We start from the raw sequence: 17,274 nt of genomic DNA on the forward strand, positions 1-17,274 counted from the left end.
CAGTGTTTTAATTAAAAAGTTCAAACAATTATCCACAAGTTATACATACAAAACATTTCTGTAAAAGTTGTCATTTTTCGATTACATTAGGCTGATACAAATATTAATTTTCTTTTATGTCACCAACCCCCTCAAAAAGCCGAAAATATTGAAGGGGAGGAAAAAAAAAAGTTCTTTTGCTTTTGTTTGACTTTTTAAGGTTTTCGAGGCAAAGAAGTCGTTGAAACAACTACCCTATGGTAAACCTAAGTGAATGTCAAGCATGAGGTTAATTTATTGTCACCCTTTTAAAAAATAATTAAACAAAAAAATGTGAAAATAGCTTTTTTTTGAAATTTATTTTTTGTTTCTTATTTATTTTTATCCCCTCCCCCTCGTACCCTCCAAGTGGTCTCGGACATAGAAAAAATCAATATTTGCATCAGCCTTATTTAAAAAAAATTGGCTCCTAATTGCATGCTTACTTATTCAAGAACTACATATCCAGAAAGTTTCATTGAAATCTGAGAGGGTGCTGCCAACATCTGTTCGAGTTGGTGCGAAATGCTTCAAATAACGTTACAATTAAACTATGAACTGTTGCATCAAATTAATAGTTGATGGTGCATATCCGATTAACAACACTCCGGACAAGTTTTTGTCTCAAGCTCTAAAATACTACCATTTGGGGTCATTACTTAATTTGGGGTCGCTGAATCTATTGCTATGTTCGAAAATGTCATTGCACATCTAGTGTTTGAGTTATTGATTGTTGTAAATGCATGGTTTATCGATTGCAGTTAACTCGCATGGAAGTTTGCCAGCTTGCAAGCTGATTTCAATGCTAAATTTTCTACAGAAATCAGTATTTCAGTACTGAAGAATTTGAATCAATAATGGAATTTTCAATATTTTCGTAACGAAAACAATACTTTTTGATGGTTTGGGAAAGTGTGAGAAAAAGAAGTAAAAGAAGCGGAGAATTTTGAATGGAGGCTGCAAGCATGTTCAAAAATTTGATTGAATCGACTTTAAATCGGAAAATTGCAATCAGATTGTGTTTCATATGAGCTTGAGCTTGAGCTTGAGCTTGATTGGCCGCCCGTGGTTGCTACTCCAGTATCGCCAGATCAGCTGCACTTACACAAGGAACCAACCAAATGACTGCTTGGGATTAACAGACACCCTCAGTGTATAAGTGCTGGTGATCTTCTATTTTTAGGCAACAGTGGTGCCAGCCACGTCAGAATGCAGACCAATGAGGGGAAGGGGAAGGAATTGATGATGCATTCATCTGGCTCCCACGGTAGACCGTATAATACCACGTATTATATCACTGCGTCTACGCCAGCTCTTGCGGGAAGGGTGAAGGGGTGGGGTAATTTTTATGGCTGAAAGGCTTGCAGGTTAGCACACTGCCTATGTATCAGGCGTCAGGAAAGGCGTGCTATAATGATGAAAGAATGGAAGGCGTAGGGAAACGGGAATCGTGATAGAACAACTGTGATATTGACAGGAATCGGCAAAGATAGCTCTCAGTTAATAACTGTGGAAGTGCTCATAAGAACACTGATCTGAGGAGCAGGCTTTGTCCCAGTTAGGATGTAACGCCAGAAAGAAGAAGAAGACATAAAAAAAAGTTTCTTAATGGAGCAACAATTTTGCATCGATTTTGAAAATGTTTAAAATTTAAAGAAAATTTAAATGAATAAAATATGAAAGTTCAAAGCACGTCTAACGTCTTGACGAAAGTACTAAAACAGTCTTTCTATGACAAATATTTCGTTCTTGTTTGGTCCTCACGTCATATTTAAAGAACGGTAAACAAAAAAAATGCTTTATTTTTGGAAGACCTCTCGAAGCGCAATAAAAATAATCAAAATTGGCAACACTGCTGTAATGAAATCGAAATTATTTTCCATCTATTATTTTTATAACATTTTATTCTAAACAACCAATCGAAATTTTTGGAGAAAAATTGTTACAAATACAGGTATGTTCCGTTTTTATCACGTTCCGATTCCGTCAACAAATTATTCCGTTTTTATCGACACACAAAAATTTTTATTTTTTATTTTGAAAATCTTTAGAGTATAAACTAAATACTTATCTTTAAGCCATTTAAATGCTTTTTAATAGCCTCAGAGATGAATTTTCGACATTATGTTAATGTTGAGCACCTACAATACATGGTAGGTGTCAAGTAGGGTGCGGCTTATTTTTCAAAAGTTCTCAAAACCGAAAATTCGTGTGCTCTACTGAATTCAAATCACAAAAAAAGAGAAACCTCAAAATCTGAGCCAAAAATATTAACATTTAGAGGTGGCGCAAGCGTGTTGAAGGTGAATTTTCAAGTTATAAAAAATGACCTGCAGTTAAGTAAACATAACTTTGTTATTTTTCAACCGATTTCAAAACTTTTAGCACCATTTTCTTTCAAATTAAATTTATAAAAATTTTGTAAAACGTCAAATTTGTCTAAAATCAAAACTTGTCTTAGTTAAAAACACTTATATCCAAATTTTTCCTCATTTTGCTAAAAAAATCATTTTTTTTTGACCATAACTTCATTAAAACTCAATCGATTCCAAATATTTTTACATACTTTTGAAGCAAATTTATTTGTTTTTAAACTGTACATACAACATTTTTTTCTAAAAAATATTTTTGACATAGGTATTCAACAAAAACTACCCAAAAACATGATTTTTCAATGAAAAAATCAAATTTCTTTGGATAATTTAAGTTTTTTTTGCCGAAAACAGCATTTTTTCTATATGTAAAGCATCTTGCCTTAGTTACGAGTTGAATAGTGCATATATTTTTTAACATATGCAAACATAATTTTGTTTCAAAATTATTTAAAAATTGTTACAAAGTCCTTCCCAAAGGTTTAACAAATGATAAAAATCAATTTCAGCTTAAGAGACAATATTTAACTGCCAAAGATTTGACAAAACTGGCATTTTTCGTTAAAAAATAATGTTTTTGTGCAGTTTTTGCTGAATAACTTGGTCAAGACATTTTTTTAGTGAAATGTGATATATGAATGGTTTGAAAACAATTAAATTAGCTTCAAAAGCATGTAAAAATATTTGGAATCGGTTGAGTAATCATGAAGTTATGGTCAAACAAAGTTGAAATTTTTAATAAAATGAGGAAAAATTTGGAATAAATTACTTTTAACTTAAACTTGTTTTGATTTTAGACAAATTTGGTGTTCAACAAAGTTTTTACAAATTTAATTTAGAAGGTATTGATGCTAAAATTTTTAAAATCGGTTGAAAAATAACAAAGTTATGTGTACTTTACTGAAGGTCATTTTTTATAACCTAAAAATTCAACTTCAAGACGCTTGCGCCACCTCTAAATGTTAATATTTTTGGCTCAAATTTTGAGGTTTCTCTTTTAATGTGATTTGAATTCAGTAGAGCACACGAATTTTCGGTTTTGAGAACTTTTCAAAAATAAGCCGCACCCTAGTGTCAAGTCATATACGATTCAATAAGGTTTGACTCCTTCTTATCCACTAATCAATTGGAGTTTTCAAACTTAACATGGTCTAACGGACAAGAATAACCCAACAACAATTGGGCTTGACTTCAACAATCGAGAGTTGCTTTGGCCACGTCCTAACAACAACTGGAATTTGTGATTAGTTGAAAACGTACCCAAGAGAGTTGCAGACACCTCTCCTTTCCCTATTTTTTCTTTTCTATTAAAATATGATAGACATTGGGGCTATCCTTTAATTACGTAAGACAATTTTGGCGGTTTTTCTACCACCCTCCTCCCTATGGTATGAATTTTTGTATGAAAATAACACAAACATTGTATGCCACGTAAGTATCTCAAACCCTCTCCTCCCTCATAACCCCTTACGTCCCATATATGTTGGACTATCCCATATATGTTCAGTTCTTTTTTATAAGGAATGCACTTGGGAATGAACTCAAGAACGTTTGAGCAATGACAAGAGACATGATCGAGCTTATTTTATTTTTGATAAGAACCCGTCATATTTTGGACATTACCTTCTTTCTCTCAAAATCGATAGAATTGCACAAATTATAGCAAACAGCCATTGATTAGATACTGTTCAAGGGGTACAGGAAGGGGTCCGGCGAAACTAAGCCATCTATAGAACATTTTGTATTCTCCATATACTTAATAAGTTTGCATCGAGGAAGCGGGTGAAGGGCTGAAATGGCTAACAATTTGAGAAACTGTTGATACTGGTCGTTCCCACGTCACGCACGTTACCATCCCAAATTTACTGGGATCTTGATCTTTGAGCAGACATGAAGCCCTTCCCCACATGGAGACAAATGTTAATTAGGAGTCTTATACAAACAGCCATACGCTTATTCATAAAACTTTACAAAAGGTTTTCTTACCAAAAAGTTCTAATTTGGTGAGACACTTTTGTGTTTTTTATGAACTTCTACATAAATGAAAAATAAAATTTCTGAAGAACGGACTAATAGTCTTACATGATTATTTCCCTGTTACATTGATCAAGTGTTCCGAATTCTCTGGAATAACCGAAAAAAACAACTGAAAACTAATTTCTCATTTTGTATGGGAGATTGCATGCCATTTTCCAGCAACCTACTTGATGACACAACGAAGTTTAACGGTTTGACGGGACCACTAGTATTTAATATTATTTTTACTTAACAAAAAACTAGAACTTTAGGTTAATTTATTGCCAGTCTCTTCGTGTTCTAACGTAAAGCTAAAAGGTGATGGTGACGCTGTTCTAGATTGGCGACTAGTTCATCCCTGTCGAAGTTGGTAGTAATAACTTCAGAATAAAGATCCCTAATATAATTTTACTGATTAAATTTCAGTTTGCAAAACTTTCGTAACATAACTCCTCATTTAATAGCCAATCGGGTGTGGCCAAAAATGCACCTTGGCAGCTCTCAGTTGATAACTGCGGAAGTGTTTATAAGCATAGCATAGCATAGCATAGACTGACTGTACATGTCAATGGTTGCTACTCCGTGATTGATCGGAACTGGTAATAATTGCACTGCGATCCAAATGAATAAAGGATGGGAGTTTCCGCTTACTCTCGGAGTGCAATTTTAGCAGATCTAATATTATTGATCAATAACGGCGCCGGCCAAGTCCTTACAGTCAGTTGGGATGGGGAAGGAATGTTAGGGTGTAATGATTGTTGCTTCTAGAGACCGAGAATACCTCTGCATCTCCACAATCACCACGGGAAGGGTGTTTATTAGTGGAGTAGGAAAAGATCTGGGAGTCACCTTTGGTCGGTGATGCGATCCATGGATAAGGAGGAAAAATACGGTTTATACTTAAAGCTAGTTTTTAGTTTTGTCTCAAAAAGTTTTTGGTAGAAGATTTGAAATAAACGTCAACATCTGTAATGTCGAACCATTCAAAAGAAGTTTTTATTAATGACGAAAAGAGAAAAATATATGCGTATATTTTAAATTATATGAAACAGGAATAATGCCGACACTTGTAGTGAAGAACCATACATAGTTTGTTTGAAAATTACATAAAAGTATTACTGAAAATTTATGCCTCAATAAGAAAAGTCTTTGGTAGAAGTTTCAAAACAAACGTCGACATTCATAATGTCGAACAATTCAAAAAATATTTTAAGTAATGTCAAAAAGTTTCTATGTTTATTAGAATTGTATAAAACAGGCATAATGCCGACACTTGTAGTGACGAACCATATAAAGTTTGATTGAATATTACAAAAAAGTAACGTTTTCATGAAAAAATGTGTTATCATAAGCATGAAACGAGCTCACCAGTTGGTAATCCATCCTCGACTGAATACGAATATCTTTTCGCACTCACACAGCGCGAACAGCAAAACTTCTCGGCGCCTCGAAAACGAACCTTGGGCTTTCCGAAACACGTGAACCGAAAACCAAACTCCCGGCGTCCCGAAAACGAAGCGTCTTGTTTGGGCTTTCCAAAACACTGCCCAGCAAAACCCGCGAACCGAAAACCAAACTCCCGGCGTCCCGAAAACGAAGCGTCTTCGTTAACTGCGGAAGTGTTTATAAGAACACTAAAAGAAAAAGAGGCAGTAGGATGAGGATGAATAGTGAAAAAATAAGATGTTTCTTGTATAATATTTCTTGAAAAAAAAAACAATGATCAACTTGACCCACTTCCCTGTAGTTATTTTTAAAAATATGACGCACGTTATGATACAAAGGACATTTATGTGATTAACGTTTTAAAATTCGATATTACATTTTTTGAAATTCTAACCAAGAAAACTAAAACTATTAATGATTTATTACAAAATTATATTGATTGATAGGAGTGTGCAATCAACTTTAATTACGAGCCTATAGGAATAAACAATCTAAATGCTCCTCACAGCTCCTAAACATCAATAGTGTGCATTTATATGATGAAAATGTGTATTATTCTGATAAAACTGCAATTCTGTTTTCAAATTTGTAAAATATTTTGCCTAAGAAAATTATTCCGTTTTTGTCACGGTTCCGTTTTTACCAACTGAAAATTGCCGATCGTGTTTATAAAAACGGAACACACCTGTAGCTGTAGATCGGTGAACATGTGTACATGTTTTTAAAAGAATGATAATAAAGCGACAATAAAGAGCATAATTTATAGGTGGTAGGTCATTTGGCATAAAGTCGTTTGGCATAAAGCCGTTTGGCATAAAGTCATTTGGCATAAAGTCGTTTGGCATAATGGTCATTTGGCATAAAGTCGTTTGGCATAATGGTCGTTTGTCATAATGGTCGTTTGGCATAATGGTCGTTTGGCATAATAGTCGTTTAGCATAATGAGTCTGAAACCAACAATTTCTCAATTTTTCGTTTTTACGTTTCTATTGAATCTTTCTGATGACATCAAGCTTTTTCGGAGTCAATTGATACAAAATGACACTTTATTCAACGATCATTCGCTCTTGAATAAATTTAAGCATATTGGGAAAGTTATTGCCTATAGTTTTTTATTATTTATCCAGAAATTACACTTCTTTCAAAAATTTATTCTTCTTTTGAGTTTCGCTATTGGAACAAATTTTTGCGCTGAAGATTTTTATATATTTAGCACAAATTTACCCTTCTTTTAATTGTTCTATTTTTTCTAAATATGATGTATGGGTATGAGTATGAAAACTGTTGTTGGAAAAATTTCAATAATTTCTCCTTCTTTTATTCATAGGCTTTTCTTTGAAGCTATATTTTTTAAGTACTTTTTGTTTTCATCTGACAAAAGGGCGGTAATCGATAACATTGATCTGCTCAAATTATCAGAGAAAAGAGAAATCGATAACTGCAGTTACTTCGTCGTTTCCCCGAATGCCAGTTCCCCGAATATCCCGTTTTCACGACTAACCCACTTTCCAGAAAAGTTTTTAGCACTCATAATTGCCAACTTTATACATTTCAGGGTGGTGAACGAGCTGACTATCTAATATGCACCCTTATTTATTTAATTTTGCGGTTCTTTCGAGTTTTACCGTCCTCAGCATTTTTGCCAACATGTGTATTGCCGAGAATGACAGAATACTTCCTTGTTTTGACTGTTCATCGTTATTTCTTGTCCCCCCTTTTTTGGGGAAACCAATCATTCGGGGAAATAGCACAATCACTTCAATGATTCTGAACGCACTTTTTTATGTCTTTTCGTTTTATTATGCCGCAATAATTTCTGGTTTCAATTCTTCTATTGGTTTATTTACAAATTTTGCCTTCTTTCAAAAATAGGCTGTTCTTTATATTTATACTGTTTTAAATTTTATTATTTAGTAAAGCTAAATGTTAACAATTTTTATATTTTTCTGTTTTATCAATTCTTACCAGATGTGTTGTTAGAATGATAACTACTTAAGAACCTGCCAATATTCAACATAAACATTTTTTGGGGCAAACGCATGATCTCCTTCCGAGATATGCTGGAAAAAATATTAATTCAATCACAAATTTTCCTTTTTCTCGATAATAGACGGTGTTTTTGATTTACACTTCCAAAATAAGAATTTATATTGAACCGTTGAAAAGCTTTGCCACAAATATTTTCTTTTAAAGATGTGTTGTTCATTTGAGCTATGCTGTGAAAAGACTTTTTTGCGTTAGAGCCTTACACATTTTAAACGAAAAATAATCTGCTCTCGCATATAGGCTATTTTTGCATTAAGTTGGATCTTTGGGTTAGAGTTTTTGATATTTTGCAAAAAAAATCCATTCTGTTATCAAGTAATTTTCATCTAGTGTTACGTCCAAACTGGGACAGAGCTTAATCTGCAGCGAAATATTCTATGAGCGTTCCCTTGATGTCTAACTGAGAACTTTCTTTGCCAATTTACTGTTTTCAAATATGTTTATCGCAACAAGCTCAAAAATACTCTATGTTCTGAGATGTAGAGGCCCGTCACATGTTTTATTTAGTAATGCTCTCGAAAGTCACAACAATTTTTGAAATTCTTAGCTAGGAAAATCTCTGAACGAATGCCATGCTTGTTTAGAACCTAACAGAAGTTTTTGCTATGGACTCGGTGGTGTTGATCTCGGTAAAAGCCTAAAAAATGCCTATGACGGATTTCACGCCAACTCGACACGCGATTGGCAGCACCCCTTCAGAAATCAATGAAACTTTCTGGATGTCAAAAGTATATAAAACAAAGATACTTTGCATACTTTGTTTTTTCAAAATCGATCTAGACTAACATTTGGAAAGGGTCAAAGTTTGTTTTACTTTTTTTTATAAACCCGTATAACTCGAAAACGGTAAGACCTACAAACAAGTGTTGTATGGGGGACTGTCGTGAAATTTCCTGACGTTTTAGAGAAAAATATTGAAAAAATAAAAACACATTTTCTACACTGAAAAAAATATTCAAAACTTTAGTCGATTTAAAAAAAACGGCCATTTCAGATTTTGATCATCCTTAAGCAAAAAGTTTGGTAATTAAATTTACTAAAAGTCGTCCATACATTGCAAATTGGGCATATTTTAGAGAAAAAAGTTTTTCTAACATCGAATTTTTTAAGTCCCAAAGTTTTTTTTTTACTTTTTTTACAAACCCGTATAACTCGAAAACGGTAAGACCTACAAAAAAGTGTTGTATGGGGGACTGTCGTGGAATTTCCTGAAGTTTTAGAAAAAAATATTGAAAAAATAAAAACACATTTTCTACACTGAAAAAAATTATTCAAAACTTTAAAGTCGATTTAAGATCAATTGAATTTAATTAAAAAAAACTGTATAATTCCGTTTTATTTCCTTTAACTACTCCCAATAAAACAAATATAATCTATTTTGTGATTAAAACTCATTTATCATTTGAAAATATGATCATACTAGACTATTTAAAGCGAAATAAAAATAAAATAAAAAATTCATTTTGGACTTAAAAAATTCAAAATTAGAAAAACTTTTTTCCCTAAAATATGCCCAATTTGCAATGTATGGACGACTTTTAGTAAATTTAATTACGAAACTTTTTGCTTAAGGATGAACAAAATCTGAAATGGCCGTTTTTTTTTAAAACGACTTTAGAGTTTTGGATAATTTTTTTTTCAGTGTAGAAAATGTGTTTTTATTTTTTCAATATTTTTTTCTAAAACTTCAGGAAATTTCACGACAGTCCCCCATACAACAGTTTTTTTAGGTCTTACCGTTTTCGAGTTATACGGGTTTATAAAAAAAAGTAAAAAAAAAACTTTGGGACTTCAAAAATTCAATGTTAGAAAAACTTTTTTCCCTAAAATATGCCCAATTTGCAATGTATGGACGACTTTGAGTAAATTTAATTACGAAACTTTTTGCTTAAGGATGATCAAAATCTGAAATGGCCGTTTTTTTAAATCGACTTTAAAGTTTTGAATTTTTTTTTTCAGTGTAAAAAATGTGTTTTTATTTTTTCAATATTTTTCTCTAAAACGTCAGGAAATTGCACGACAGTCCTCCATACAACACTTTTTTGTAGGTCTTACCGTTTTCGAGTTATACGGGTTTATAAAAAAAGTAAAAATAAACTTTGACCCTTTCCAAATGTTAGTCTAGATCGATTTTGAAAAAACAAAGTATGTAAAGTATCTTAGTTTCACATAGTCTTCACACCCAGAAAGTTTCATTGAATTCTGAAGGGGTGCTGCCAATCCCTTTGTCGAGTTGGCGTGAAATCCGTCCTATATTTATTTTAAGTCAATCATTATGCCAAACGGCCATTATGCCAAATGACCATTACGCCAAATGGCTTAATGCCAAACGGCTTTATGCCAAAAGACCTTATGCCAAACGACTTAATGCCAAACGGGGTACAATCTAATTTATAATTTAGAATGCGGGTTAAACTCATGATTTAGTTTTTCATTATACAAATACAGTTTCATAAGTAAGCTATACCGTTTTTAAAACGTTTTTTTAATTTTTGTGGCTGGGAGCAGAAGGATTTAATTTCAGCAAATTTGGCCATAAATGGATAAATCACAATAGTGACCTTGTGTCAGAGAATGACGGAATTGTTCTTAAGCTTAACTTCCAGTAGGCAGGTAAAGGATACCAACATACAGTTTGATCATAAAAATTAGGGTTTTACTATGGGAGAAATATTTTCTAACAACAACTTTCTAAGAACAACTTTTCTTATGAGTATTATGAATAACTGTTTAGTTCTTCCACCAGAAGCATTTTTTAGATCTTATATTTCCATAACATCGTAGAATAGTAGTTGTACGATGCACAGAAACAGACATCTACCTTATTACTTTAAACAAGATATCCACTTTATAAAATAAACAGTCCTTAGGGCGGAATTAAAAAATACAATAAGTAAATCCACTTTTTTTATTCTCTTTATTGAATGTATTCAGAGTGTTTGAACACGTGAAAGATGAATAACTTCACAAGTTTCGTATTTCAAACTGACTGAAAGTGTGCTAGTATGGAACATAGGTGAAGGTTTGCTACATTCGCGTTCGCCGCAACATTTTCAAATAATTAGTATTAGTACTTTCAGATGTTGTGTCAATTATGTACATTAAATTACTTATTATTCATGAAAGTGAAACTGTTGTTCTTTCTAGGTTTACTCCATTTAATGTGCTCTTGTTATGAAACTCTATTATAAGCTAATTTTATGAGTTTGTCTAATAATATACAACACTATAAATGGGTCCCACATTTAACTTCCTTTAGAAATTTTAAATATCGTAGAGCCTTTAAAGCAAATTCAGCAAATGCATACTGAAGGTGTCTGAATTCGACTTCCGGACGTTTCAGAGTCTTTGAGCTGAGAAGCAGACTCTGTTTCAGTGGGGACGTAATTTCAATAAAAGAATTATAAAATACAAATCTCCACCCATGATACCATTGCACTATGGGCTAGGGACGCAATCGGCCGGGACAAAATTAATAACTCAGTAATGAAGCAATTCCGGCATTTGGTGTTTTCGCAAAAAAATTGTAACAACGAGTACCATCTACTGACATAAACGGATAGTTAGTTCGTGAATCATCCGCATTGATGGCGCCACAATCTTTCTTTTTACTATGACGTTCTAGAGAATTGGCGTGTTCGGCAAAGTTGTTCATTTTTATAAAATAAACAACTCTTTCGAAGACGTCAAAATTGCCGATTATGTCAGTAGATGGTCCTCGTTGTTACAAAAATTTTTGCCGAGGACACCAAATGCTGGAAATGCTTTGTTAGAAAGTTAATAATTTTGTCCCACCAGATTGCGTCCCTGGCCTATAGTGCATTGTTGCCTTCAATTTTCCTCATTACATTATGTTTGTTGTGAGATGTATCAACTCGAAGAAATTAAATATGCCTACAAGATTCTCCACAGAAGAGATCTAAATTTATCAAATAGGTATCAAACATGAATCCTACCAAGAATCTATTCCGGAAATAAGAACTCAATGTTCCGGATCAATTAGGATTTGCATAACCAAACCAACCCAGATATGATATTCTAGGAATTCCTAGGAAGCTTCGCAACTACAACCCAGACGGGCTTCCTCTTTAATTGAATTCAACACTATGTTCAAACAAAACACAAAACTCGACTAACCACAAGCAAAAGGAACTAACAATTTCCACTCACTTCTGGGAAATTCTCCGATTCAAGAGTGAGATGTACACTCTTAAAAATAATTAAAATTACCGCGGACGTAATTCACATCATGACTGAATGACTCATGATGTAAGTGATGAAATGACGTAAAAATGTGTTCTGAAAGATGTATTGAACGAAAAGTGTAATTTTACATGATGAAGGACATGAAAACGATGCCACTATGATTGATGTTTCCCGAATCAGACATCATCGTATTTAAAATGTGACACAAATTCACGTCATTTGGCTCGCTTCTTTTATGTGCATCCAAAAGACGTAAAAATACATGATTTTTTCGGAGTGTGTATGCCATTCCAACTTACCAGTCTTTGATTAGAAGCTCCATCGTCAGCCTATAGTGATGGGAGGGAGAGCAAAACCGGAAGCCCTGTTATAAGGCTTGGTTCGTCTGCCAGCTGAAATTTTAATCACCGAAGGCAAAATTGGATTTGGAATCAATTGTACCTAGTCTTCTTCTTCGCATTCGCTCTGATGGTGTTCGTCTCTGGTTGTTTTTGATCCGGTCCGGAGTGTGTCACACCGAATTGGCTTGCTTCCGAAGCTTATGGCAATACGAAGGGCAAGGAAATGAAAGCAAATTTAAAATCGAACTTCGTTAGACTGGCCACCGCCAGCACCACCGGCTTTGATTGGATTTCGATAGCAATTTATTTAATTGCTTCGAAATTCAATCTCCGTCCAGTTTCGCTTCCCGAAGGGTGGTCAGTGTGTGACCTCTCAACCCTCTGGAAAGGGCCACCACGTAGTTGGAATTCAAATTTGCTCTGATCCACTTTCTGGTAGAAGTGTGTTCTCCAAGAGGCACTCGTCAACTCCGTTCCCGCTTGTTCGTTCTTCTTTCAGGCTTAACTTCGCACATGTGATCAACCGAAATCCGGAAAACGATTCTTCACAAACTTCCCGTTAGTTTAACACAAACAAAACATCTCGTCGTTTCAAATGTGGGCCATGTCTGCCGGATTCGTGATTCTTCTTCACCTTTCACTTCACGCGGACCCCCGAAACAGAAAATCCGGCGCCCAACTTGCCAATATTCTCAAATTTCTCCAATCGTTTACATTCAGATATGGGATAAAAAAATCCCCCCCTTCGTCGACCGTGGAATGCAATTGTCGAACAATCTCTTCCACCGTTCGTTCGTTTGGTCAGCTTGTTTCGCGCACTCTACAGGCTACAGATAGCTCCCCGATACACATATAGGTGTCCAACACGTCACACACCAGAAACCAGGGAAGTGAAACTCCTTCGGACGGTTTGGTGGCACGCGCGTCGCAACAAACAGCTGAACTGGTTTTCTTCTTGCACACACAGCGCTCCGAAACTTACACGACACGGCTTCCAATCGCTACACACGAGGACAGCGCTTTCGCAGCATCAAGCGCACAATGATCAGCGGATATTGCAAAGCACGCACAGAGTCGTCGACGTCGTAATTCGTCAGATTCGTCGATTGGTTTTGGCGGTCAATCGGGATTCGAAAGCTGCACACACCTGTCACGGACAGCGGACGATGGCTAACTGACTCGGCGAGGAGTGCCACTGGGACCGCACAGCTTCAAACCGTCACAACACTAGCTGGTAGCGAATTAGGGGGGGTTTGTTGGGAGGCCAGCGGTAAGAGCAAAGCTCTGCACGATGAAGCACATGCTTCGATGGGGAGCTTTTACATTGGTTGGTAACCAGCCGCTCGGTAATGCGAAGCGAACGAGAGAAGAGCAGAATGGTTAAGGAGCGGGAGAGAGTGCGAATTGTGGAGAGAAATGAGAATTAATTAGCGAGCGAGCATATTAATGCTTTGGATGTGCCTTATTGAAGACGCGTACGAGTAATCTAGTTGTTTCTAATTTGTGTAATCAGTTAGTTAAATGTGTTGGACCTGAAAGATTTGAAAGTTTTTCGAGTCATACATTTCTCGCAAAACTTGTGATCTCGCCTTAAAAACCATTGATAAACGAATGTGTTATCGGGGGCCTTCCTTAGCCGAATGCTTAGAGTCCACGGCTAAAAAAAAGCCATGCCTAAGGTGTCTGGGTTCGATTCCCTGTCTGTCTAGGATCTTTTCGTAATGGAAATTTCCTCGAGTTCCCTGGGCATAGAGTATCATCATGTGGAAATTAGAGCAACTTTACTGGTTGTAAAGCCAGTTTAATATTTTCTTACAAAATTATTTTAATGAAACTAGTTTAAAAATGATATAAATCTGAAGGATTTGTTAATATGAATGATTAAAAAAGTTGATCCAATGAATGATGCTAATGATGAAAAGCTTTCTTAGGCTTGTGGTAACGACCAGCATGAAAATGAAGGGATTAGAAGTAAAGGGGTGCCAGTGACCTAGTTTTATAAAAATCTACTTTAAAGTTTTTTTCAGCAGTTTTTCGTTCTGTACAAATTACTGGTCACAAATGGGCGTCAAAAAACAAGCCAGTCTTCCAAGAATTGTGTTATTTTTTCTCTTGAGCGAAACAATTCCCTGAAAATAACGTTAGAAAGTTTGGAATTAGTAGATTTTTTTAACATACTCAACTCAAAATCGACAAAACTGTTACTTACACCTTTTTACATTTGGGCCCCCTCCAAAATAGTCACTTTCAATTTCCAGCCTTCCATCAGGTTAAACATTTCCTTAGCTTCACCGTGCACAAAAAATTGCTAACGTTTTTCCTACCCATGGTTTCGAACGTAGACACGCCTCTGGTTTTCATTTACTGAGAAACAAGGAGCTACACACTCGATTACCAATGGCTTTTAGGGCGACATTTATAACATAATCTATTATATGGCATACTGATTTATTATTAGATTTATATGAAATCTGAAATTGAGAAAACCCATTTTCCATTTGTCATTTGTCATTTGTCATTTGTCATTTGTCATTTGTCATTTGTCATTTGTGCGTAGGAACAGTGGGGGGCAGGGAGTCGGGTGCTTAGTACTATCTTTGGCGGAGTGCAGGAGAACGGTGTGTAGCGGCGGAGAATGAACCACGAGCTCGCTAGGCTCTACGGCGAACCCAGTATCCAGAAGGTTGCGAAAGCCGGAAGGGTGCGCTGGGCAGGGCACGTTGCAAGACTACAGGACAACAATCCTGCAAAGATGGTGTTCGCTACGAATCCGGTCGGAACAAGAAGGCGTGTGGCGCAGCGAGCTAGGTGGATTGACCAGGTGCACCAGGACCTGGAGAGCGTGGGTCACAGTCGAGGATGGAGTAAAGCGGCCATGAACCGAGTGAGTTGGCGAAATGTTGTTGGCGAGGTTTTATCAAGCTAATTTAGGTAAAACAAAATAAATAAATAATAAATGTTGTTGATCATTACTCCATGATATCTGAGAAATCGCTTGGATGAATTACCCGGTCTCTTATACAATATCCAATACAATTTAAAATTATAAGCATATTCTTTACAGTTTAGGGTGCGATAGATTTTCAACACTTACGTGCGTGACGCCATATTTGAACAACATTATCAATTTCAAAAATCGTCTTTTAACGACGTTCAATTTGTTTTTCAGGATTGATCACAAATGGTTTCAAGTTTTTGGAAACACGGATTCGATCGGACTTTTCATAAGTTTACGAGGGGAGTGCTGCGGAATCCTCCCTTCTTATAAAACAAGTACCCCTATAAAACTTCATCTTTAACTATGTATTTAGAAATGCCTCATGCGATGCATCAAAATTCATTATATAGCAAACCAATTCTGAAGAAGGGCGGTTCGGAAGTTTTCAGATGATTTGGCCGTAGATGACTTGTCAGCTTATCGACTTTTAGACTTGCCAAAAAAACAAACTTATGATTTGTGATTTTCAATTAGTTATATTTTTTAACAAGTGACCTTAAAAATATGCAAAATATGCAATATGGTATTCTTGCCTCATAACGGAAAATCACAGATATAGACTTATAGGTTTGAGGACCTGTGGACTTGATGACTTGTGGACTTGTAAAAAAATGTGTTATCAAAAAATCGAAAAAGCACGAAACGACCTCACCAGTTGAAAATTTATTCTAGATTGGGCAGCCACGATTTTGTTTTTGATATTCAAATGATTACTTTCAATTTTTACATCATAACGCTGATTAATTACAACATTATGATTTATGATTTATGATTTATGATTTGTGATTTATGATTTATGATTTATGATTTATGATTTATGATTTATGATTTATGATTTATGATTTATGATTTATGATTTATGATTTATGATTTATGATTTATGATTTATGATTTATGATTTATGATTTATGATTTATGATTTATGATTTATGATTTATGATTTATGATTTATGATTTATGATTTATGATTTATGATTTATGATTTATGATTTATGATTTATGATTCATGATTCATGATATATTATTTATTATTTATTATTTATTACAGTACTGACCCGATTTTGTCAGCCCCCGATTTTGTCTGCCCCCGATTTTATCTACCCCCGATTTTGTCAGCTTTTTGACCCGATTTTGTCAGCCTATTTTAAATTTGTCAAAAAATTGTTATCGTCGTGTTTTATCACGTTTACATTTAAATTGATGATGATGTTTGATGTCATGCACGCATGGGCGTAACCAAAAGGGACAATGACAATGCCTTTTATTAAGTGTTAAAAATCGATATTACCAATATAAGGGAGGGGGAGCCCCTGATTGAAAAAAACTGGCTACGCCCATGTTCATCGCCCTCTTAAAAGTCTATGTAACCATGTAAAACATAAAAATTTGAAAAACAGGAACAAAATAAAATGACCCGATTTTGTCAGGTTCCCCATTTTGTCAGCCTAAAATTCATCGAGGGGCTGACAAAATCGGGTCCTTACTGTATTTATTATTAATTATTTATTATTTATTATTTATTATTTATTATTTATTATTTAGGATTAATGATTTATGATTTATGATTTATGATTTATGATTTATGATTTATGATTTATGATTTATGATTTATGATTTATGATTTATGATTTATGATTTATGATTTATGATTTATGATTTATGATTTATGATTTATGATTTATGATTTATGATTTATGATTTATGATTTATTATTTATTATTTATTATTTATTATTTATTATTTATGATTTATGATTTATTATTTATGATTTATGATACAGATTTATGATACAGAAGAATACAGATTGAAGATTGAAAACTCATTATTGAAT

At 34.6% G+C, this 17,274-nt stretch overlaps 1 protein-coding gene across 3 annotated transcripts in view; it reads right to left on the reverse strand.

Moving 5' to 3' along the window:
• Positions 1 to 13,631, reverse strand: part of LOC5572844 — a 375,823-nt gene extending 362,192 nt beyond the window's left edge. For 2 of the 3 annotated variants that reach the window (XM_021849987.1, XM_021849984.1), the window contains exon 1: positions 12,404 to 13,631. The gene's annotated coding sequence lies outside the window, so the exon portion shown is untranslated. The remainder of the gene's footprint in view (positions 1 to 12,403) is intronic. The other variant, XM_021849986.1, reaches the window with a different exon arrangement.
• Between the last annotated feature and the right edge of the window lie 3,643 nt (positions 13,632 to 17,274).

The sequence above is a fragment of the Aedes aegypti genome, chromosome 3 (assembly GCF_002204515.2).
Source record: "Aedes aegypti strain LVP_AGWG chromosome 3, AaegL5.0 Primary Assembly, whole genome shotgun sequence".
NCBI classification, from domain to species: domain Eukaryota; kingdom Metazoa; phylum Arthropoda; class Insecta; order Diptera; family Culicidae; genus Aedes; species Aedes aegypti.